Source organism: Astyanax mexicanus, chromosome 1, assembly GCF_023375975.1.
Source record: "Astyanax mexicanus isolate ESR-SI-001 chromosome 1, AstMex3_surface, whole genome shotgun sequence".
NCBI classification, from domain to species: domain Eukaryota; kingdom Metazoa; phylum Chordata; class Actinopteri; order Characiformes; family Acestrorhamphidae; genus Astyanax; species Astyanax mexicanus.
In genome coordinates, this window is record NC_064408.1 from 49121015 (window position 1) to 49146471 (window position 25457).

Here is a 25457-nt window from a genome sequence, read left to right on the forward strand (position 1 = left end):
AATTAAATCAAGCACTTCTTTTAATTGAAACTATTTTCTGATTTAAAAAAAAAATGTTTTTAATAATGGTTCATGCTCTAACTGCAGCATCAACTGCAAAACAAATAAAATGACATTTTAATCTTTGCTTTTTTACACATTAAACTATTTACTTTTATGTGGTTGATGTGTGTTTTTGTCTTTTTCACTTAGAGCTTTGTTTTAAGTAATGTACTTATATACAGTTTTAGTATTTCTTTGGCTTCATAATTACATAATATCAAAGTATTATCAAAGCATTTCAAAATGTTCTCATATAATCCCTGTGTCTACATTTTATCCACAAATTAACTGAAATCACTGTACTCCCATGCCCAAAATGCCCACAAGGGCATTTTTTTTCATGTTTTTTTCATGGGTTCAATGTTTGCCGCACATTTGTATGTTAGTGATGGGCACCATCAGGGTTAGTGATGGGACCTGAAGGTGTTACACTGGGGTTCCATTTGAGTAGTAGGCTACTACCCTATCGAGATGGGGAATTAAGTTGAACTGTAATGATAGGGCCTGTTTGGGTCCCAGTAACAAAACATGTACAAAGAGTTCATGCTCCACAAGAGAATGTAGGCTGGATTGAATGTCCTAAAAGTTATAGCATTTTGCACCCAAACATATTCATTTTATTTAATTTTATTATTACCCAAATATAACAGTACATCTATCATACCATAAAATCTTCTTTTATTAATTTTTTATCAAGTTGTAAAGAAATTAACTGAACCTCTTCACCAGCATTTTAATGTAAGAATATCCAGAAATGGTGTATAAATAATTTTATTTGTATAGTGCTTTTTTACAACTGATGCCATAAAGCAGATTTACATAAAATGTGCAGCATAATAATGGATTAAACGACACACAAAAACATAAAACCCCCCAGTGAGCAACGGAGGCAAGGAAAAACTTCCTCAGAGCTGGAGGAGGAAGAAACCTTGGGAGGAACCTAGGCTCCTATATAAAGGGGGGTACCATCCTACCACTGGTCAGACTACTTATACATTATTAATAAAAAGTCACTGTGGGCAGCTGATCTGTATTGGGTGACAGTAACGCCTGATGGTCCAACTTTCATCAGTGTCGGCTGGACAGATGAGCAGGTCGGTTGTGGGTAACAGGAATAGGTGAGGGTTGACCATCCATCACTGCCAGGCCAGATAGGTGGGCAGCCATTATCTCGGAGAAAGGTAAAGAGATACAAGAATGAGTACTGATTGGTCTAATGTAGATCAGAGAATGTAAACATTAGCAGAGTGTGGTTCCCTTGCCCGGATGCAGGCCTGAAGAGGAGACAGGGGCCCCCTTCCCATGGGCTCACCATCGGTGTGATTTGGCGGTCTTATCCTCGGCTGCAGAAGCTGGCTCTTGGGACGTGGAATGTCACCTCTCTGGAGAGGAAAAAGCCAGAGTTGATGTGTGAGGTTCAGAAGTTCTGGTTAGAAATAGTCGGGCTCACCTCAACACATGGCTCTGGCTCTGGAACCTATCTCCTTAAGAGGGGTTGGACACTCTTCCTTCTTGGAGTTGCCCCTGGTGAGAGGCGCCAAGCTGGGGTCGGCATACTTGTTGCCCCCCATCTCGGGGCCTCACCCCGGTAAACAAGAGGGTAGCCTCCCTCCACCCTTTTGGGTCCTGACTGTTGTTTGTGCTTATGCAGCATACAGCAGTTCAGGCTACCCACCCTTTTTGGAGTCCTTGGAGGGGGTGTTGGAGAGCACCCCTCCAGGGGACTCCCTTGTTCTGCTGGGGGACTTCAATGCTCATGTGGGCACTAACACCATGTTCAAGCATAAGGGTGTCCATATGTGCACTTGGCACCAGAACACCCTAGGCTGCGGTTCAATGATCGACTTTGTTGTCGTGTCATTTGATCTGTGTCCATCACCACTGCCTGGTGATAAGTTGGCTCCGATGGTGGAGAAAGATGACGGTCAGACCTATCAGACCTAAACAAATCGTGAGGGTCTGCTGGGAATGGCTGGCAGATTCTTCTGTCAGACGGAGCTTCAACTCCCATCTCCGGGAAAGCTTTAAACACGTTCCGGGGGAGGTTGAGGATATTGAGGCTGAAGAAAGAGTCCTATCTGATCTTTTTGGCCCGTGTGACTCCGGAAGCAGCTGACGAGTACAGGCTGTCCAAGCAACATGCGGCGTCCTGGGTGGGTGGAGGGGTTTGGGAGGCAGTACTCCACCAGCACTATTTATAGTGGTTTACTAGTATGCCTTCCATTGAGGAAGCGGGGACCTTGGGGCCTAAGTCACCATGGTGGTTAAAAAGCTCCTTGGTTGTAAGGCACCGTGGGTGGATGAGATTCGCTCAGAGTTCCTTAAGGCTCTGGATGTTGTAGGGTTGTGCTGGATATCGCGACTCTGCAACGTTGCATGGACATCGGGGGCATTTTACAACTTTTTTTAAAACTCGCACTGGAGCAGTTCGCAGCCGAGTGTGAAGTGGCCGGGATGAGAATCAGTGCCGCCAAGGCTGAGGCCATGGTCCTGAGCCGGAAAAGGGTGGAATGCCTTCTCTGGGTTGGGGGGAGGTCCTGCCTCAAGTAGAGGAGTTTAAGTATCTTGGGGTCTTGTTCAGGAATGAGGGGATGGACAGATCGGTGCTGCGTCAGCAGTGATGCGGGCGCTGTACAGGTCCGTCGTAGTGAGGAGAGAGCTGAGCCAAAAAGCAAAGCTCTTGATTTACCGGTCGATCTATGTTCCTACCCTCATCTATGGATGAATAACGAGATTACGGATACAAGCGGCCAAAATGAGTTTCCTCCGCAGGGTTTCTTGGCTCTCCCTTACAAATAGTGTGAGAAGCTCTGTCATCCGGGAGCCACTGCTGCTCCACAGCGAGAGGAGCCAGTTGATGTGGCTTGGGCATGTGATTAGGATGCCTCCTGGACGCCTCCATGGTGAGGTGTTCCGGGCACGTCCCACTGGGAGGCTGTCCTGGGAACACCTCGGGATTCCCCCGGATGAGTTTGCCCAAGTGTCTGGAGAGAGGGAAGTCTGGGTTTTCCTGCTTAGGCTGCTGCCCCCGCGCCCCGACCCCGGATAAGCGGAATAAAATGGATATATGGATGAATTAATAATTTTCTTTTTTTATTATTATGTGGTTGTTTATGTTTGATGTTTGATTTTTTTTTTTTTTTGGGCCCGCCACCACCCCCCCTCTTCGGAGGACTATTAATACTTTATTTTTTATTATTCATTTGTGTGTGTGTGTGTGTGTGTGTGTATATATATATATATATTAATGCAGCATTTGTGTAATTCTGCTACATTTATTTAATGTATTTGCATTCTCCATTAATGCCGTTGTGTTCAAAGCTTTTGTTTTTGCTTTGTAATGCTGTTGTGATGTGATGGATGTGTCACTATAAGAATTAAAACAGAAAGCAAGAACTAAGAAAACATGCATTTTGTCAGTGAAAATAATGCAAATTTAGAGTTATCTTGCTAGTGTTACCCACCTGGTGTCTGGTGTTTTTTTACACTGGCTCCCAGGCCCATACTGATGTTCCAACTCCTCCTTCAGCCACTGGAACGTCAGTCACTAAAACATCACATTATTCCCAGATTCCTTTCATTTCTGCTCATAAATAAGGGTTAATCTACTGTTACAGTAAATAATTGAAATCCCAGTCTAAGCAATCCTGTCCATACTGCTGCATAACAAGCCTGAATGTCAGGAGTCAGATTGTGAAAGCAGGTGTAAAAGCACCCTAAGATTCAAATACATGAATGTCAGGTTGGTATAATATAGATAAATATATAAAGAGACAAATATATTATATCTAACTGAGCCACATCATCCATAATTGCAGTGATGGCATAGTTACCTTAGGAAAGTCGTCTGATTAATGATTACTAATTACTGCATTATAAAGTATCTTAGTTACTTTATATATATATATATATATATATATATATATATATATATATATATTATATATATATATTAATTTAGGTGTGAATTTCCCCTTTTATAACAACAACAACAACAATATATATATATATATATATATATTAATAAATACTTCCATTTAGATAAAAAATATTGAATTGTTTTGATATAATACAATTTTCTCTTGTAAAAAATAATACACGGTACTCAGTGCTAATACTTAAGAATTTCTTCTAATTGTAAAATAGCTGTTATCTATAGCTGTTATTGTAGCTCATATTCATGCAGTTTAATGCTATAATCAGAGGAAGTTCTACTGTTATTATTTTTATAAGATCCACACTGACTGTCCAACTTGACTTCTCTCCACCTACACAATAATGATGGAATATTTACATTTAAAATAGTTTATAATATTTGTATTAAATAATATAATAGAACTATCACATTCATTCATTCATTCATTAGCAACATACAGAGTTGGCCTACCATTGCTGTGACCAGGTTGTGTGATGTTGACATAACAAGCAAGGTATACAGGGTAATCATTCTTAAAATCTTCTAAGTCGTAGTTAAAGTCTTTAGGAAGTACATCAGGGTGATTATCATACAGGACCCATCTATATTCCATGTTACAGCACACAACCATGTGTTTTTCATACACTTGCTTCTTCCACACAAGCAGAAACTGCAGTGTAAAGGTCCTGAGAGAGAAATGGATTGTCAAACATGGTGGCAACTATGTATTATAGAAACATTCAGTACAGTGCACAATTATGTGAACGTGTACATTACACTTTCTCAACACATATTGTTCTTATTACTTACCTTTCATACATATCAGTGACATAAATTGGGGGGGGCTGTATGCAGTCCATCCTCTTTGAACAGCAGTATAACACTGGGGACTTTATAATTCATCCCCAAAGGCATAACATTTCCATAGGGTTCAAAAGCTCTGTTAACACAGATTATGATATATTTATTCACTATTTTATATTAAATGTCACACATTTACACAGTTGTTTGAAATTTGTTAATAATTTAGAAATAGTAAAAATGTAACTTATAAATGATTTACCTTTTGGTGCTTTGATGAAGAATATCATCCAATCCATGAAGTGGAGTTTCATCTCCACTAAAATGCTCTTTAGAACATACCAGGTCTCTAAACACTGGTAAATGGTCCTTGACCTCACTCCTAAAATCAATTCTTTCAGATATTTTGAATCTACAACTTGGATTCAATAGATTTAAGTAAATCAACCAAAGATATCTGGCCTCATTATACTTTTTTGCATCTAAAAATATCATAATTGCATTAAGTGTAGCATCCATTTGAATAAGTTCTCGACATTTTGGATGTTTGTTGTGACAAATGTGAAGTCCAACAAGGAGTGAGTCAAGAACACATGTGTTTCTAAACTGGTACTGTCCATAGCGACCACCAGCTTTTATACTAAAGCTGTTCCAACATTGAAAATCAGGTCTGGGAAGAGGAAAGAAAAAAGACATTAAAGACATTTGGTAATGTTTTACATCAAATAACTGCAGTAAATCTCAGATTTAAAACACATATAAGATATGCTCCTTTAAAATAAGCTTATAGCATTAATACTGACCTCATATTTTCTGCTGAGACTGCAGCAGCGTCTAAGAAAGCACACACATAGTCACGCACAAAAAACAAAACAAAAACAAAAACAATTACCAAGGAAAACCACAGCAGTTGATGACAGGAATTTTGGCATACAGACATGGTCAGTGCTGTAAAAAAGACCCTATAACAACTGCAAGTAACATCAGCAACAACCTCTAGGGGGCAGGAGTGAAGTTACCACAATATACCACAATCAGTAGAAGATGAAAAGCACTCATTTACGGTGGCCGAGAAAGCCCAACGCAGTGCAAATTGAAAAGCGCTGCAAAAGCACAAAACACATCCATCAAAATTACAACACAGGTGCAGCAAATAGAAAAACGCGCTGCAACTAGAAAAACGCGCTGCAAATAGAACCACAACACAACGGAAGTGAGTCACAACACAACGGAATTTTCCTGGGGGACCTGTACCAGGTACTGTACCAGCTAAGCTGCGTCTTCAGTAACGTCTCGGACTTCACTATGTGTACAAAGGACAATAAGTGGCAAACAAGGCGTTTTGTGAAGCAGAACTTTTAATAAACATAACTTACTTTTCAGAAGCTTGTTTGCCACTTATTGTCCTTTGTATACAGCTGGTACAGCATCTTTTAAGGTCCCCGGGAAAATTGCGCTGCAAAAGCACAAAACACATCCATCAAAATTACAACACAGGCGCAGCAAATAGAAAAACGCGCTGCAAAAAGAAAAACGCGCTGCAAATAGAACCACAACACAACGGAAGTGAGTCACAACACAACAGAATTTTCCCGGGGACCTTAAAAGATGCTGTACCAGCTGTATACAAAGGACAATAAGTGGCAAACAAGCTTCTGAAAAGTAAGTTATGTTTATTAAAAGTTCTGCTTCACAAAACGCCTTGTTTGCCACTTATTGTCCTTTGTACACATAGTGAAGTCCGAGACGTTACTGAAGACGCAGCTTAGCTGGTACAGTACCTGGTACAGGTCCCCCGGGAAAATTCCGTTGTGTTGTGACTCACTTCCGTTGTGTTGTGGTTCTATTTGCAGCGCGTTTTTCTAGTTGCAGCGCGTTTTTCTATTTGCTGCGCCTGTGTTGTAATTTTGATGGATGTGTTTTGTGCTTTTGCAGCGCTTTTCAATTTGCACTGCGCTGGGCTTTCTCGGCCACCGTACTCATTAGCAAGAAGTACAGACACAAGCCTGTGGACTGATGATTGTGTTGTCACACATGATGGCAGTATAGTGCAGTTAACATTTTCTCTGCTATTTTAAAGAAAGATACAACCCAACTGACTGGGAGATCCTTCATGCAGCAAGATAATGACCCAAATCACACTGTCAAAACTACAAATAAGTTTGTCTGGGGCAAGAATTATTTTTTTTTTTTTACTTTTGAAAGATTTCTTTTGACTTAGAGTGAGCAATTTACATGCAAGTTTTTATATTCTTTTTACTTCTTTATATTCTTTTTACTTTTGCTCACAAGAAAAATGGGTGAGTTCAGACAAAAGGTGCTGTCTTATAAACAGTGTACAGTAGGGGTGTAACAAAACACTCAGTTCACGATTTGATTCAAGATCTTGAGATCACAATTAAATTTTAACACACAATTTAAAAAAAATTGAAATTATTATTTTTTTCTGAAGTATAAACAACTTAAAACAATGCACATTTTCCAAGAACAGAGGTTAAATATTGTGAACAAAATGTTCCATTTGAGCTTCAGCATCTTAAATAACCAAGTGAAAACATTATTTCTTTTAAAATAAAACGGTGTACTTTTTCTTTTATACTTTATAAGAAAAACCTCTTAGTTTTCTGCAACAACATTACTAAACCTTGTGAAAAGCTTTCCCAGAAGAGGTAAAGCTATTATAGCTGCAAAGGGTAAGTGAATATTATATTAAACCCCAATGGATTAAAAATGGGCATTATAGTGTTTCTCACATATTACATATGGTGAAGTAGTCAGATTCAGATTTCTTTACCTTTAAGAAGACGTTCATGTTCATGCTTGTAAAACTCACTGTCAAAAATAAAAGAAATAGGTAAATTTTTACCCTGTGAAAGGTTTTAGACGTACTTAGATTGCAATTTTAACATGGATCTGTCCTAACCTGTTCTCCACTTATGTTTAAGCTTATAGAAAATATAGAATATAGAAGCAGATCATAATCACACATAGTCACACAGAGCCAGTAACTCCACTATTGGCAGCCCAGTATGTTTTACATATACTCACTGTAGATTCATTTACTGTTTGTGGAAACTATCATAACCAGGGGCCTCATTTATAAAACTCTGCGTAGCTACTGGAGTGAAAATGTGCGCACGTGCAAAAAACAGGAAATGGTGTACGCCCCCAAAAATCTGATTTATAAATCACAACCTGCTTATAAATGTGCGCAGGCGACTCTGCCTAATGCAGGTGACTTACGCCTCCGTACCGCCCACATTTACCCATTTAAGGTCCATGCAAATCACTCAATGGGATTCCACATTTATACTGACAGAGAAAACGGAGGAACGCACCGCAAAGAAGCGAAATGTTGGAGACTGAAATAGATAGAAGCCCTTGTTTCGGAGGTCGAGGAGGAAGAATGTGTTGTTTGGTGGTTTTAGCCCACAGGTGGCTGCAGCAGTTAATAATGTAGCTCCATAAACGGTTACAGAGATGCGGGAAAAGGCTCGGCTTGATGCCCCCTTCATCACCGATGGGGATTTTAACCAGTGCAACTTACGGACTGTGTTCCATAAACACTACCAACATGTGTACATTCCCACCCGTGACCTTGTGTACAGCAATGTATACGGTGCATACAAGATTATTAAGATTTCATAAATATGATGTGTTTTTATACTGTGATTGCTTCTGCCAAAAAGTAGTTCCACAACAACTGTAATAGGCCTTAAACTTGACTAACGGTGTATGGTAACATTAGGAGCGTGAAATAACGCTAATACTCTCCTCCTCGCGCCGTGGAGTCATCTTCAGGTGAACGCTGCACATTTTTTGAGCATTTCTGCCAGTTTTGCTGGGTGGTGTTGGTTGGCATGCCGGCTGGACTGTGGTTAGATTAGCGTAGCTTCCTTTAGCTCAGCATTAACTTAGCTTAGCCTTGCCTGGCTGGTTAAGTTACCGTTCTGGCTGTCAGACGGCATTAACCGAGCGATTTTCTTTCCCTTTTTTCACAAAAGACAAGCCAGCGCTTTTAATTTTTCCTTTCCTGTTGCTCATTAACAGGAATGAGCGCCAGTAACAGGAATGAGGTCAGGACTCTTCAGAAGGCGTATTTTCTTCTGTTGAAGGCGTTCGGTTGTTGATTTACTTCTATGTTTTGGGTCGTTGTCCTGTTGCATCATCTGTACTCTGTTGAGTTTCAGTTGGTGGACAGATGGTCTTAAGTTTTCCTGCAAAATGTCTTGGTTAACTTTGGAATTCATTTTCCCCTTTGATGACAACAATCCGCTGAAGTTAGGTCTTCTGAGAGCTCTTTTGTGTGAAGCATGATTCACATCAAGCAATGCTTCTTAAGAACAGCAAACTCATAACTGGTGTGTGTTTTTATAGGGCAGGGCAGCTTTAATCAACACATCCAATCTCATCATATCCTGGCTCCAATTAGCTCTTAGAAAAGTCATTAGCCTAGGGGTTCACATACCCCCCCCCCACTGTGAATGTTAACATGTTGTGTTCAATAAAACCATGCAAACATATATATTTTTGTGTGGTATTAGTTTAAGCAGACTGTGTTTGTCTATTGATGTGACTTATTCCTGTTACATAAATTCATATTTAGCTCTTATTTGTTTATTTATTTTATATACACATTTTGGGAAAATCATTAGAATGTACTCAGTGTCCTCATGCTATTAGCATAGCTGCCATTTAGCTATATTTGTTTTTGCTAATTCTATGTTAAAAACGAATTCCTTTGCGTTAATTCCTGTTACTCAAAACATATAAAGTAACAGTAATAGTTGCGAGTAACAGGGATGAGTGCCATTAACAGAGTGTTTTTTTTTGTCATAAATATCAGTTATTTAAACATGCAGTCCACCATTTCTTTAAAATAAAGACTTTTTTAGAGAGAAAATCTAAGGAATTAGTGGACTTGCTTTTAAACATGCTTTTAAAATGTCACATGAGTTTTGTAATCATCTTTGGCTTAGAAACCATGTAAAAAAAAAAAAAAAAAAAGTAAAGCTGCCTGAGATTAACCAGTACATGTTTTGAATAGTTAAATACATGTGTTATTAGATTAAAAGTTACAACTGGGAAATGCCACCCATTCGGTGGAATGGCCTATATATAAAAATAAGCCAATCTTTGAAATCACATAATTATATATATTTTGTATGTTTTTTGCCTTATTATATAGTTCAAAATTAATTTTAATTCAACACAATGAAAGCTATTTTAACAAGATGAAGCATGAATGTTGTAAAAAGTATACAGTGCCCTCCATAATTATTGGCACCCCTGGTTAAGATGTGTTCTTTAGCTTCTCATAAATTGAGTTTTGTTCAAAATAATATAGGACCACGATGGGAAAAAAGAGTAAAGTCCAACCTTTAACTCAAGTAAATTTTAAGGGGGAAATAAAATCCCTGACTAAGAAATAATTATTCTTCATAAAATCACCTGTTCCACAATTATTGGCACCCCTAACAATTCTTAGGAAATAAATTTAATAAAAGTATTTCTGTCACTTCTACAGTAGTTTACGAAGTTGATCAGAGTATGTAGGAACATTTAATTAGTAATTCACAACTTCCTGTTTCCCTGAGGTATAAATATGACGTGACACAGAGGCCATTTATCTTCAACATGGGAAAGACAAAGGAACATACCATTCAAGTGAGGCAGATGTGTGTTGACCTTCACAAGTCAGGCAATGGCTACAAGAAAATCGCTACTCGCCTACACCTGTCCATATCTACTGTCAGAGGAATTATTAAGAAGTTTAAAACAACTGGAACAGTGGTAAACAAGCCTGGACGAGGACGCAAGTTTATTTTGCCACCACGCACAGTGAGGAGGATGATAAGAGAAATAAAAAGTTCTCCAAAGCTCACTGTTACAGAATTGCAACAAATGGTAGCTTCTTGGGGTCACAAAGTCTCCAAAACAACCATCAGGCGCTATCTACATGCCAACAAGCTGTTTGGGAGGCATGCACGGAAGAAACCATTTCTCACTCACAATCATAAACGCAAACGTTTGGAGTTTGCTAAGCGGTACTGGGACTTCAACTGGGACCGTCTGCTTTGGTCAGATGAAATAAAGATAGAGCTTTTTGGCAACAAATGCTCTAAGTGGGTCTGGCGTAACACAAGAGCTGAGTATGCAGAAAAGCACCTCATGCCCACTGTGAAATACGGCGGGGGATCAGTGATGCTGTGGGCCCGTTTCTCTTCTAAAGGCCCTGGGAACCTTGTTAGGGTGCATGGCATCATGAATGCTCTAAAATACCAGGACATTTTAAAACAAAATCTGGTGGCTTCTGCCCGAAAGCTGAAGATGGGTCGTCACTGGGTCTTTCAGCAAGATAATGACCCTAAACATGTGGCCAAATCTACACAGAAATGGTTCACCGCACACAGAATCAAGCTCCTCCCATGGCCATCTCAGTCCCCAGACCTCAACCCCATTGAAAACCTGTGGGGTGAGCTGAAGAGGAGAGTGCAGAGGAGAGGACCCAGGTCGTTGGATGATTTAGAGAGAATGTGCAAAGAGGAATGGTCAAAGATCCCTCTTTCTGTATTCTCCCATCTTGTGAAACATTACAGGAGAAGATTAGGTGCTGTTTTGTTGGCAAAAGGGGGTTGTACAAAGTATTAACATCAGGGGTGCTAATAATTGTGGCACACATGATTTGATGTTAAATAATTATTTCTTAATGTGGGATTCTTTTCCTACTGAATAAATTCACTTGAGTTAAAGGTTGTATTTTACTCTTTTTTTCCATCGTGGTCCTATATTATTTTGAACAAAACTCAATTTATGAGAAGCTAAAGAACACATCTTAACCAGGGGTGCCAATAATTATGGAGGGCACTGTATGTAGAATCTTTTTAATTGTAAATTTTGCCTAAGTATTATGAATGTAAATACAATTTGAGTAAAGTTATTTCCTACTGCCCAAAAAAAAACATTACACATCATGTTTTGGTTTAGAGGACAAAAACCTGAAGAATGGAATTTAGTGTAGTTTGATGATTTTTTTGCTCTCACGCAAGTAAAACTTATTAGCTGATTTGCTGATTATTGAAATTAAATCAGAGTTGCTTGAGCAGAACCATCACCAAATGTGTAGGAAGGTAAATCACCAGCAACACAACACAGCACACATAGACTACTAAAAAAACGGCGTCAGACAAAAACGCTAACATGACTAGCAGCCTGGTTAGCATAATCCAAGCTCCCCTATGTTTTTCAAAGCCTAGAGGCAGATAAACAGAACTGGAAATGACTTAAATCTCATGTCATGACCTTTAGTGGAAGAAAACTCCCACTAGAGTTTTGATTCATGTCATGAAAACCACTCACCTAACCCGCTACAAGGTTTCACGCTGGCATTGCAAAATATCAAAGGAAAGTGAAACATAAAGAGAAATGTAATAGCGTGTTGTAACCCCATCTCTCACAATGACTCATTTCATTCATTTCACTTATTTAGTGACCGTGCTAGTAAGCGCTTCACAGGCACCACTCCACTTCTACTTTCAGCTAGTCAGCTAGTAATTCAGTAAACTGATTCTACTCCTAAAACTGAAAACATTGCAAAACTCAGACTAAACATCAAAGTATTAGTAAACAAAGTAACTTATTTTACCTTCTGCTCGCCATTGTAACAACCAATGTCGGCTCAATGCCCTGGCTGGTACCAAAATGGTGACTACAACATGGAGGTTGCCACGTGTACAAATAGAACAGGAAGAAAGTGACACTCAAATAAAAAAAAGACCCCTTAGGTGAACACACCATCATCACACAGGCAGTTGTTGCATAGCACATATACAAGCATTAAACATATATTTATGAAGCAGTACTGAAGTAATTATTAAGAATTTATGTTAACAGTCAAAAGATGGCATAAACTGGAAACACTTGTCACGCACCAAGTCTTTAAAAAACTGGCATAACCCAGTGTAAAACAGTATACATAAACATTTATAAAACTTATTATAAGAAACATCAGCTGTCATAACAGATGCTTTTGTAAGCTTTGTTAATAGAAACATATATGTGTTGGTATTATTAGGTATTGGGTTCTGAGAGTGAAATAAAGTAGCATGTTAACTTTTTTATGTATGAGTATTTAACACAAACAATAGGTGACTACTGTATTAATACACCGTTGAATGAAAAAGTATGTGAACCCTTTGGGATTACTTGGATTACTGCATAAATTGGTCAGTAAATGTGTTCTGATTTTCATCTAAGTCACAACAATAGACAAACACAGTCTGCTTAAACTAATACCACACAAAAATTATATATGTTTGCATGGTTTTATTCACAGTGACGGTGAAAAAAGTATGTGAACCTTTGGATTTAACTGGTTGACCCTCCTTTGGCAGCGAAAACCTCAACCAAACGTTTCCTGTAGTTGCAGATCAGACCTGCACAACAGTCAGGAGAAATTTTGGACCATTCCTCTTAACCAAACTGTTTCAGTTCAGCAATATTCTTAGGATATCTGGTGTAAATCGCTCTCCTGAGGTCACGCCACAGCATCTCTATTGGGTTGAGGAGGTCAGCACTCTCCAGAAGGCGTATTTTCTTCTATTGAAGCTATTCGGTTGTTGATTTACTTCTATGTTTTGGGTCGTTGTCGTGTTGCATCATCTATCCTCTGTTGAGCTTCAGTTGGTGGACAGATGGTCTAAAGTTCTCCTGCAGAATGTCTTGGTTAAGTTGGAAATTTATTTTCCCATTGATGATGAAAATCCACCATTGAACGTAGGTCTTTTGAGAGCTCTTTTGTGTGAGGCTTGATTCACATCAAGCAATGCTTCTTAAAAACAGCAAAATCAAAACACATCCAATTTCATCACATTCTGGCTACAATTAGCACCTAGAAAAGTCATTAGCCTAGCCTCACATACTATTCCCCCCTCACTGTGAATGTTAACATGTTGTGTTCAATAAAATCAACATATACTTTTTTTGTGTAGTATTAGTTTAAGCAGACTGAGTTTGTCTATCGTTGTGACTTAGATGAAGATCAGAACACATTTAATGACCAATTTATACATAATTATTCCAAGTAATCCCAAAGGGTTCACATACTTTTTCTTGCAACTGTACATATTGACCACTTTCCCTTTTTAGAAAAAAAAGTCAGACTTTTGGTGGGGTTTCTTTGGACCACCATCATTAAACTAATTATCATATGCTGTATGTATATTGTAGGACATGTGTTGATTTCAGAAGAAAATGTATATTAAACTTGTATAATGTATTTATTCAATTGCAGGAAAACAGTGCTGCAGAGTGGAGTAATGTACCACAACTCTCCTCAGTACACAATCAGTTCTGTCTTTCTGATTAATATTAAACTTGGTTCTACTGTATGTATTTATTATATGTACAGTGTAATGTAATTACACTGTAATTACATTGTAGAACAATTCAATTTTATTTATATAGCGCTTTTTACAACAAAGGTTGTCACAAAGCAGCTTTACAAAGAAAAACAGGTCCACGCCTCTTATGAGCAGCACCACAGAGATGCCAATTTTATGGTGACACAGTGGCAAGGAAAAACTCCCTTTAAGAGGAAGAAACCTTGGAAGGAACCAAGACTCAGTCAGAGTAACCCATCCTACTCGGGTTGACCCACTCAGTACAAACAAGTAACAAACAACAAACAAATAAAAGAACAAAACAGTACAGAGAATTAATGTGAGCTATGGCTAATATAACAGGTACTAATTTATGAATATAAAAATGTGATGGGCACAAACTATAGAGCTATGGCTAATACAGAAACAGATACTGAGTGTGTTAATGGTAATCAGTGCAGGGTTGCAGAGCCGGAGAACAACACAGCGGGCAGTGGAGAGCCAGGCTGGGAACATCAGGAACAGGGCATCTCCATACATGTAAAAGAGATAGATAGAGAAAACAGAAAGGAAAGGAAGAGAAACAAAAAGCAGGAGTTAGAAAGGTTGTGTAATAATTCTGATGAGTAGAAGGACAGGGCTGATTCCTGAAAGCTGGAACCACAAACGGACACATCCAGGCAGACCGGCCGGCCAGCCGTCTCAGCACATGTGAGAAAGATAGAGATAGAGAACAGAGAGGGGAGGGAAGAAAAAGGGGTTAGAATGGTTTTATAAAACTCTGCTGGAGTGGGATGGGCACTGGCAGCAGCAGCTCGGGACATGGGGAGAGAAAGAGAAAGCAGATGATTAGGACAGGGTTTATATTTGCTGGATAAGCTGTAAGAGGAAGAAAATTGTAATGAGACATTACTCAAAAGCTTGAGCAAATAGAAATGTTTTGAGTCTAGATTTAAAGATTGAGAGTGTGTCTGAGTCCCGTATATTAATAGGGAGGTTATTCCAAAGTTGGGGAGCTTTATAAAAGAACGCTCTTCCTCCTGCATATTTTTTCCTAATACGCGGGACTAATAACAGGCCAGCGTCTTGGGAGCAGAGTGAACGTGGCGGATTGTAAGGAGTAAGGAGTTCCTGTAGATAATGCGGGGCCAGACCATTGAGGGATTTATACGTCAGGAGAAGTATTTTATAATCTATATGAAATTTAACAGGTAGCCGGTGTAGGGATGAAAGAATAGGTGTAATATGATCAAACTTTCTGGTTCTAGTAAGCACTCTTGCTGCTGCATTTTGAACTAGCTGGAGTTTATGAAGTAATTTATGTGGACTTCCAGCCAACAAAGCGTTGCAGTAGTCCAGCCTGGAGGTTATGAATGCATGTACCAGCTTCTCTGCATCTTCAGAGAGAGTATACTGCGGATTTTAGCTATATTTCTTAAATGGAAGAATGCAGTTTTGACTATGCTACATATGTGTGCATCAAACGAGAGAATTGGGTCAAAGATGACCCCAAGGTTTCTCACAGTTTTACCAGGTATAATTAAGTGACCGTCTATGTCTACAGTATTAACATTTATGTTTTTATCAATATTAGGATCTAATAGAAGGACCTCAGTCTTATCAGAATTAAGTAAGAGAAAGTTGTGTCTCATCCAATTTTTTATGTCTTTAATGCAGTCTGTTATTTGATTTAGACACAGGTCCTCATTGGGTTTGGCAGATATGTAAAGTTGCGTGTCATCAGCATAGCAGTGAAAGTTAATACCATGCCTACTGATAATTTTACCCAGCGGTAACATATAAAGAGTAAAGAGTAATGGACCCAGTATTGATCCTTGAGGGACATCATATTTTACTCTAGACTGATAAGAGCATTCGTTATTTAAATAAACACACTGGAAACGATCTCTCAGATAAGATCTGAACCAGGTGAGGGCAGATCCTTTAATTCCTATAAGATTTTCTAACCTATCAAGTAGAATAGCGTGATCTATGGTGTCAAAGGCAGCACTAAGATCTAGCAGTACAAGGATGGCATTACTGCCCCTATCAAGAGCTGAAAGTAAATCAATAGTTACTCTAAGTAGAGCTGTTTCAGTACTATGGTTTTGTCTAAATCCAGATTGAAAAACCTCATGAATACTATTACTTTGTAGGTACAAGCGCAGCTGGTTAAACATGATTTCTTTCTAGGATTTTGGCTACAAAGGGAAGATTGGAAATTGGTCTATAGTTAGCAAGCTCATGGGGGTCCAGATTTGGCTTTTTGATAATGGGCTTAATGACCGCCAATTTAAGAGAATTGGGTACGTAGCCCATGCTAAGAGATGAATTTACTATTTCTAGTAACGATTTACCCACCTTTGGCAGTGCCTGTTTAAATAATTGTGTGGGTACTGGATCTAATATACATGATGTCAATTTTGATGAGTTAATTACAATAAGTAAATCTTTTTCTGTAACCGGGCTAAAATACTCTAGGTAGGCCTCAGAGCTGGAGCAGCATTCATCTGTATCTATAGGTAAGTTTTGGGAGTGATACTGAATTTTTTGTCTAATGCAATTAATTTTATCATCAAAGAACTTCATGAAATCATTACTATTAATGTCGGCAGGGATAACGGAGCTAGTTTGTTTTTGACTGCCTTTGAGTTTAGCCACCGTAGTGAAAAGGAATCTAGGAATATCCCTGTTTTCCACAATAAGCGATGAAATATACTGGGATTTTGTTTTAATTAGGGCTTTTTGTAGTCTGTGAGACTATGCTGCCATGCTAGCCGGAAACATTCCAGTTTTGTGTGTCGCCATTTACGTTCAAAATTACGAGTGGTTTGTTTTAATGTGCGTGTGTGGTCGTTATACCACGGTGCTAGTTTTTTATCCCTGATTTGTTGTATTTTTGTCGGCGCTATGCGGTCTAAGTTAGAGCGGAGCACAGTTTGTAAGTTTTCTGTTTTGTGCTCGAGATCATGTTCATAGGACAGAAGGGAGATGGTTAAGTTGGGGAGTTTATTTACAAATTCATTAGCAATTGCGGTTGTTATTTTACGCTTGCTGATATAGCGGGGCGGGAGGAGGATATTTTGATTAAAAACTATTTCAAACATAATTAGATAATGATCGGATATTGAGTCATGTTGAGAAAGAGTAACTATATTCTCAGCCTCAATATCCAGTGTCAAAATTAAGTCTAATGTATGACTACATCGGTGAGTGGGGCCAATTACATTTTGTTTAAAGCCTAGAGCATCTAAAACTGATTTAAATGCAATTTTTAGTGGATCCTGGTCCTTTTCAAAGTGGATATTAAAGTCTCCAACAACTATGATCTTATCAGAAAGAAGAATTACTGCTGCTAGAAAGTCAGCAAATTCACTAATAAAATTTGAGTATGGTCCAGGAGGACGATACAGTGTTATAAGCAGAAATGAATCCTGCGCTTTGGAAGCAGGAGATGGGCCTGCTACTTTAAGACTAAGAACTTCAAACGACTTAGCATCCAATTGTGAGTTTTGAGATATACCTAACATTGAGTCATAGATTGTGGCAACACCACCGCCACGACCAGAGCTGTGTGGGTAACTAAAATAGCTAAAACCTGGGGGGGGGGTAGACTCATTTAAAGCGATATATTCATCAGGTTTAACCCAGGTTTCACACAGACATAGTGCAGTAAGGTGATTATCAGTAATAATATCATTAACAATAACTGATTTTGGTGCTAGGCGATCTTATATTTAATAGCCCTAGTTTCATACGGACGCTGCTGGTACTCTGAGAGACGGATGCTGTTGTTTTAATTTTAATACGATTATTAAAACAGATTTTCTGAGTATTTCAGTTTCGAGCGACACGGGGGACAGACACAGTCTCAATCCTACAAGGTAAAAATGCACTTGTATCTGAAAAAGGCACATAATTAAAACTCACGGCCTTATGCACAGGAAAGTGGCAAGATAAATCATTAGAACAATGTATATTACTAAACTGCCCATTACTTAGACCACTAACCTGGCCGGTATGACTGGTTAGAGCCAGTCAGTCCCGGCGTAGCACCGCCTCAATGTTACCAGAGAGGAAGGTGGAAGAGGTCTGGACGCTCCCGAAAACTCTCCCAGTTGTCCACGTAGCCAACTCCACTAGCAGAGCACCAGTCCCGCAGCCAGCAGTGGAGAGCGTAGAGGCGGCTGAACGGCTGGCTCCCGCGGCGGTAGGTGGGCATCGGACCTGCGAGCGGTGTCCAGAAGAGTGCGAAAGTGCTCCTTCAGAACCTCACTGCGCCAGGCGGACGTGTTGTTGGTACCCACATGCAGGATGACCGTGCCGGGGTCCCCGCGATGCCGAAGCACCGTAGGAAGCTGCCGGGCGACGTGCAGGACCCGAGCTCCTGGAAAACACGACACTGCAGCATTACCCTTAGCGTTAGACACCTTTAAATGCCTAAATGTGAAAACAAAGTTTATTAAATTATTATTCAACTTTATTTTATTACATTTTATTACATTTAAGTAGAGCTGCCTGAATTATATGAAGAACATAATAATGCTCAAGTCACATTGTATGCGTAATCAAAAAGTTTAGATTTCATTACAATGATAAAGCAGTTTCTCTGTTAAACTTAACTAAAGGGCAGCATGTTTAAAGCAGAATGAAACTACAAGTTTTTCAATACAATTAAAAGATTAAGACACATAACTATTTATAAATGCTCATTCCAGTAATAGGTATATAATAGTTTTTTTCAGTATTTCAACTGCTGAGTGTTGACAACCACTGCTTTAAAAAAAGCCTTTATTAATATGTTTCCATGTTTATATACGTTATACGTTAATATAGGTTTATATCAGTTAAAATAAAAACCTTATGAATGCCACCCTACATTATTGTTATCCATAATACTTGTTTACCGTAGCATCCACTTCACTTTACCACATCTTACAGTATTAGAGTCAAACTTAAACTCAAATGTTTATCAGGTCACACTTTAATTTCACAGTTAATTCTGAGGATTGTCATTTTACATAACATTAAACAAATAATCTCATTAGTTGATGTTGATAAAATACATGAGATATCAGTTACATGCAGAATGGGGGGGGTGGAGGGTGCTGGAGGTTGTGGATAGCCAGAATTTAGTGCAACACTGGGTAATGTTGGTAGTTTAAAGCAGTTTCTTAACCCTAATCACTGGCCTACAATTGTGTTTTTCACTGATCAACTGATCAACTAACAAACAATACTTTATTGAGTACCTGTTAAAATCTCTTAGCCCCCTATGAACTATAAATCAGTCATTATGTATACCCAGCAGTGCATTAAAACACATCATATCAATACTTACTTTATTAAAGTGCCAAGAGAATGTTGCAAAAAGTGAATTTTAATAGGTGAGTTATAAAATAAAATGCATTTATTTTAAGAGGTCAGGGTTAGGGTCTGTTAGAATTTGTTCAAATCTCAAGTACTGTGGTGTAATTTATTATTGAGAAGGGGTAGAAGAGATGGTTGAGCTGGAGAGAGAGGTAATGATAAAACTGATCAAAAGAAAGGAGAAGCAAGACTATGCAAAAACATACAGGATATATGATGTTTGCAGCAGTATTTATTTGTGCATGCCACGGTCAATTCTTGCAAGATGACTGAGGAAGTTCCTGAAGTGAGCAGCATCCTGTGTGTGTGTGTGTGTGTCTGACTCTGTCTCCTACGATATTAAGCACACAGTGATCTGAGGGGGAAAAGTATTCCTCTATGTCTATATGTAATTATGGCTTCTTTTTGTTTTTCTATGCTTATTTTGTCATAGGCAAAATGCATCAGAGAAATGTATAATTTTACTGTCAAGTGAGCTGCATGGTTTTTCCTACACCCATGTTTCTAGAGGTAATGAGGCATATGTTATTTTACTAAAACTATGCAATGTACATGCTTATTTACATAATTTTGCTATATTAGTATAAATACAACAAAAACATGTATTAATTAAGGAAATTGAATTGTGCTTTTCAAATTTAAACAAATTAGAACTTGTGTATACACACAAATTAAATATAATATGCATAAATATAAAATATTTAACTTTTATAATTTTGCTGTCCTGCACAAAGTGGATAGTCAAGCACAAATACATTTAAATACATGATTTCTATGTATTTTTTTTTTACTTTATTTTCAGCACTACGAATAATAAAGGGCAAATTATGAATCTGCACCATGCCATGGAGCAAATTCTATAGCTATACAGTATATGGTTTGAAAAATTGTGAAATGTTACTCGTTAATGAACGAATGAGCAACTTTTTCTGCTCAATTCGGTCAGCCTTCTGTCAGAGTCTCGAAATCTCCTACAAACAATCAGCAGTATGGCAGGTCACAGTGAGCCATGTTTACTGTTAGTTATCTTTGCATCTTGTCATGATCACATAACACTTGTTTAATCAGTTACTATTTCTCTCATGCTCCTTTTAGTGTCTACACTCTCAAATAAGTTCAGCCCACCTCCAGTGATATCATCATCATCGGCAGCCTCCCCACCAACCCCCTCAACAGAAACTGTTCAATGTACTCCATCAGATAAATATAGACTATAGATATAGTCTACTTTTGCCCCCTAACAAATATACGAGGTGTGGACAATAATATGGTATGTTGTGATTCCATGTGTTGATAGAAAACAGTGCATGTCAATGAATAATTATTCAGATTTCGCATCTGTACCTTAAAGGTGTACCACAAGGTTAAGTTTTGGTCCAGTTTTATTTAATATATACATAAATTATATTGCTGGCTCTGCTTCTCAGACTGCGAACTTTACCATTATGCAGATGAAACAATTTTATATTGCTTAGCTGATTTTGTTCATGCTGCAGCCAGAAATGAGATATTACATGTATCTTATATAGATCTCATTCAGCTGAGCCTGAACTCAATTCAGTCTAAATAAGACATAAATAGAAAGAGAGAAGGAAGAGAAACAAAAGCTGTGTTTGGAATGGCTCACTCATTAACTTATTCACTATTCACTATGTAGCATTTTCTATTTATTGAACTGATTATGGAACAATCAAACAATAAACCAGGTTTATTTGTCCTGCTCTGACACAACAGCACTGCATTGCATAGTATATTTTGGGATTTCTAGAAGACATCTTCTGTACATTATTATTATAATATAATACAATTAATAGTGAACTATATAAGGAAAAAAATTTACTGCTCAGTTTTGACAAAGCATTGCAAAAAATGGCCTAAACAAATGGCTTAGTATTTCTGCAATAGGGAGCGATTCTGAAACAGCCACACACAGTCATTTTATTATTATTTTTTTTTTAATTATTATTATTATTTTTTTTTTTCATTATTAGATTTGCTTATAGAATATAGAGACATGTGTCACTGTTTGATTGGGGCCCACAAGATATAGTCCAATACCTTGCTCCCCCAAAATTAAGCTAATTCTTGTCCCCAATTCTGCCTCCCCTTTTTTTTTTTTTTTTTTTTTTTTTTTGCTAACCACCCCATAATCCCTTTATTAAATTCTCTATCTGCTTACTCAAAGACACCTGTATAAAAACCTTTTCCCCCTGTTCACCTCTGTTCCCCATTTTCACTGTGTATTACTCTATTTCCCTACTGAACTGATCCCCTATTTTCTATGATGTCTCACGAGCGTTAATTTACAAATAAAACAAACCTCCCAGTCTAAACCCAAATCAATAGGCTGGACCAACTCCACCCACCTACTCCACCTTGGACTCCTCCCCTGCAGTGGGACTCGTCCGTTCCTATTTTCTTCTCACACACGACTTCGTACACTCACCCAATCACACACACACCCATACGCATGCACTCGCTCACGGCTCCTGTCCTACACACTCTGTCACGTACACATAAACTCTCGTTGACTACCGCACACACTCTTTCTCTCTGCCACACACACTCTTTTTCGATCACACAGACACACACACGTTTCCAAGCCCCCAGTCAAACAAAGATACACGTTGTCTGTCTCTCTCTCTGGAAAACTTGACACGCACACTTTCACACTCACAGGTACACTTTTAATTACTGTAACAGATGCTCGTAGACCCTTTTCTTTTTCTCTCTGTCAGTCGCACATACACAATCACAAAGTCAGACACACTCTCAGTCCCTAGAAGATGCACCCACACACACATACTCTCTCACACTGACTGGCCACAGACTCACTCAAATTAGACGTATAGTTTATACTGCCATGTATACCCTTTTTTATTGTTTTACCCCAGACAAGACACAAATAAGCAATGCACACAAGCAGTGGGTCGCCGCCCACCCGGGGATACCGCCCCTATTTATCTGCAGATCCTTTAACTTCTTAACTTCTGCTCATATGTACAGCAATGCTTTGTGTGTGCCAAGACTTTCTCAGGCGCACTGAGAAAATTCTTGTGTGTTATTCCTTTAACACAACGCTAGGTACTCCTGGTGTAAAAGAAAAACCAGCCGGCCGAGCCGTGCCCACTTCTAGAATTAGCCGTCCCTGACGGGAGCAAGTACCTGTAATTGCCAACCCAGTCACACTTGAGCCCTCTCGGCTCGTCCCAATCACCCAATTAAGAAACTAGACCCAGTCACACTCCCATTCAGGCCAATTACTTGTCTCTGACAAAGCGCCACACACAAAGTCCCATTATCATCCCAATTTCAGTAATACTCTATTCTCATCTCTATTTCCGTAATACGATATTCCAGGTACCACCAACTCCTGCGGAATCGCTAAACCGACTTTAACTGGGACCGCAGCAGAATTTGATTTTAACAAGCTCTGCTTACCTTTTATTGAAGGACGTCCAGGACTTGTGGTTCAGTCAGTTTTCTCCGCGGTCCGAATCAACCTCTCTGGCCCAAATCTCACCATCCCAGCGGTGCCTCCAAATTGTTGAGGAAAGGCCGCACTACCCCTTACAGCGCCGTTTCCAGTGCGTTTCCCTCTGAGTTCTTTTGAATGGTTGAGATGAGTAGAGAAGTCAAGAGGAGTCAGGATACCAAGTTTGCAGCAAATTAAACAGTTTATTTCAGAAGATCTTCCGGGAACAATGCTCCGCTCAGAGAGTCAAGGAGAATGTTCAAACACAAAAAGACATACACAAGATTATATAGATCATCCCACTATGGTGTGAGTGAAGAAGGTTGACCAGCCCCCTTTGGTCCCATAAACTGTATCCTATCGTGATATGACCCCGTGCCTGCCTGCCACCTACGTCTTCGGTATAATAAATCTATTGTCCTCCCGCCTGGCTCTGGCAACATAAATTCAGTAGAAGTTCCCTCCTTATCTTTGGTCTAAGGGGACGGGTCAACCTCCCTCACTTTCAAGGTCTAACTAACCACAGATGGCTTAATTAAACTACATTTGTTATATGATTCTAAAGAGCACTATGTCTGTTTACATATGATCACTAACATGAATAAAGTGCTAAATAATTCCCTTTTGAATACAGGTAACATATTGATTGATTAACATATTGAGTAAACCTTGTTAAAATCACTAATGGATTATACTGATTGGTTTTTCATTAAGTATTTTGTATGATTATAGGACAACAATGTTTTAACCCTTAATTGATCGTTTCCATGATTATAAGACAATGTTTTAACCTTTTAATTCTCAACACATGTTACATTCTTTATGAACTGGTTGAGTTAACCGGTTATATTGCAAGGTATGTTTCTGTATAGTGTTTCAAATTCATGCTTCATGTGCCCCCTGACTTTGAGCACCTGCCCCTCCAAAAGTCTCTGCCTCCTCTTAAACCGTCACTAATGTTTAAATCTTCATAACAACTGTCATGTTTTTAGTGTTTTTTGAAAAACTTGAAAAATTTGTATTATTTTAGGAAGAAAAAAGGAACAATTATGCATCCAATCGACCGATCACTTCAAACTGTTCCTTTACAGTAAATTGGATGTGATTACAATTCAATTAAGTTTTATTATATATCGCTTTTTACAACAAAAGTTTTTCATGCACAATAAATCTTATAACTTTTAAAACATTGTGAATTCAAATTGTGTCCCTTCCCAAATTGTGTTCCTCTACGTTGTGACTTAAGTGAAGTAGTGCAGCACTGAGTGAATAGTAACACTTCTGTTCTTGCCTTTTTCAGCATGGTGAAAGCACAGGGCACCATAACAATATTTGATAATTTTGTGATAGCAATGTTTTACTGTGATGCACAGTATACATTTCTAAGCATACTTTGGATATTGCCAGTGCTTAATTAGGATTGATTAGTCATGATTAATTGGATTGCGTGCAGCAAAGTTTACATAAACCTGAATGTACTTGTTATGGGGTAGCAGCAGTTTTTAAGAATCTGATGCTGATGATACATTTTGTTAGAATGCCCAAATTTTATTTACTGTTAAAATGGCTTTAAAAATAGGTATTTGCACCATATCACCCAGCTCTAGCCACAGCAGCAGCAGTGAAGCCTATGTTATTAGCTTGTCCAGGTAGTTCTTGAGTGAATACAGCTATCTGATAATCAGGACATTGGGGTCCATTGGAGTTTAGTTCGTCTTATCTTGTATTTCCTCTCACTCTTAGCCTCCTAATTCAACTCTTCTCACTGCTTAATCTGCTACATCGTGATATAGGCCTGTAGACCTCATTGTCAAACACCCCTGGATCTTTTTCTGAGCTCATGTGGTTTGTGCCCCTGAGTCCCTGTCTGTCCTTTTAAACCTTTTTGCATGTGGAGCTTTTTCAGTGCAAGGGTCCGGATTTCATCATCAGGCCTTCACCTCATTGTTTGCTGTTGTAGCAGCTTTTCAGAGTTGCCGCCTCTCTGGTCTTTTGTATTAGAAAGGTTACAAATGTATTAAAATTAATAAGCATAACTTAGCCTAAGCTAACGTAAGCTTAACATAGCCCAGCTTACATTATCCAGTCCTGTTCAGTTCAACATGATACATTGATAAACACTTTTGAAGGTCTGACTTTTGCATCAAAATAGGAATTTTGTCCAAGTATCTCTGATATGAAGAGATTAGCATATTGATCAAATTTAGCATCGGTTTTATATTTGACAATTTACAAATGTATCAAACTAAATAAATACAAGATAGAGGAGTAGCCCAGAAAAACTTCATGTGTTTACTGGAGCTATACTAAGAAATTCCCACCTTAATGTTATTCATTGGCTAGACAATGCCTAGCTTTTAATTCTGTTCAGTTTCACATTTTGATGTTTTAGGTTTGTACATTTCTAGATTTGTCTATTGGTCCACGCAATTTAGTTTCTGGAGTCATGACATTGCTTCCACCTATCAAAATA

At 38.6% G+C, this 25457-nt stretch overlaps 1 long non-coding RNA gene across 4 annotated transcripts; it reads right to left on the reverse strand.

Annotated features, from left to right (window-relative positions):
- Nucleotides 1-797: 797 nt before the first annotated feature.
- On the reverse strand, nt 798-23510 carry LOC103034285 (uncharacterized). Of its 4 annotated transcripts, none has more exons than XR_007439201.1 (8): nt 22951-23510; nt 7554-7591; nt 5563-5593; nt 5022-5429; nt 4769-4898; nt 4430-4644; nt 3507-3589; nt 798-1424 (listed from the first exon to the last, which is right to left on the reverse strand). It is a non-coding gene; the product is annotated as an uncharacterized LOC103034285 (long non-coding RNA). The 4 variants fall into 4 exon arrangements; XR_007439202.1 differs by lacking the exon at nt 798-1424 and adding an exon at nt 3215-3410; XR_007439203.1 differs by lacking the exons at nt 798-1424; nt 22951-23510 and adding an exon at nt 12405-12507 and having other exon boundaries at nt 3212-3589.
- Nucleotides 23511-25457: the final 1947 nt, after the last annotated feature.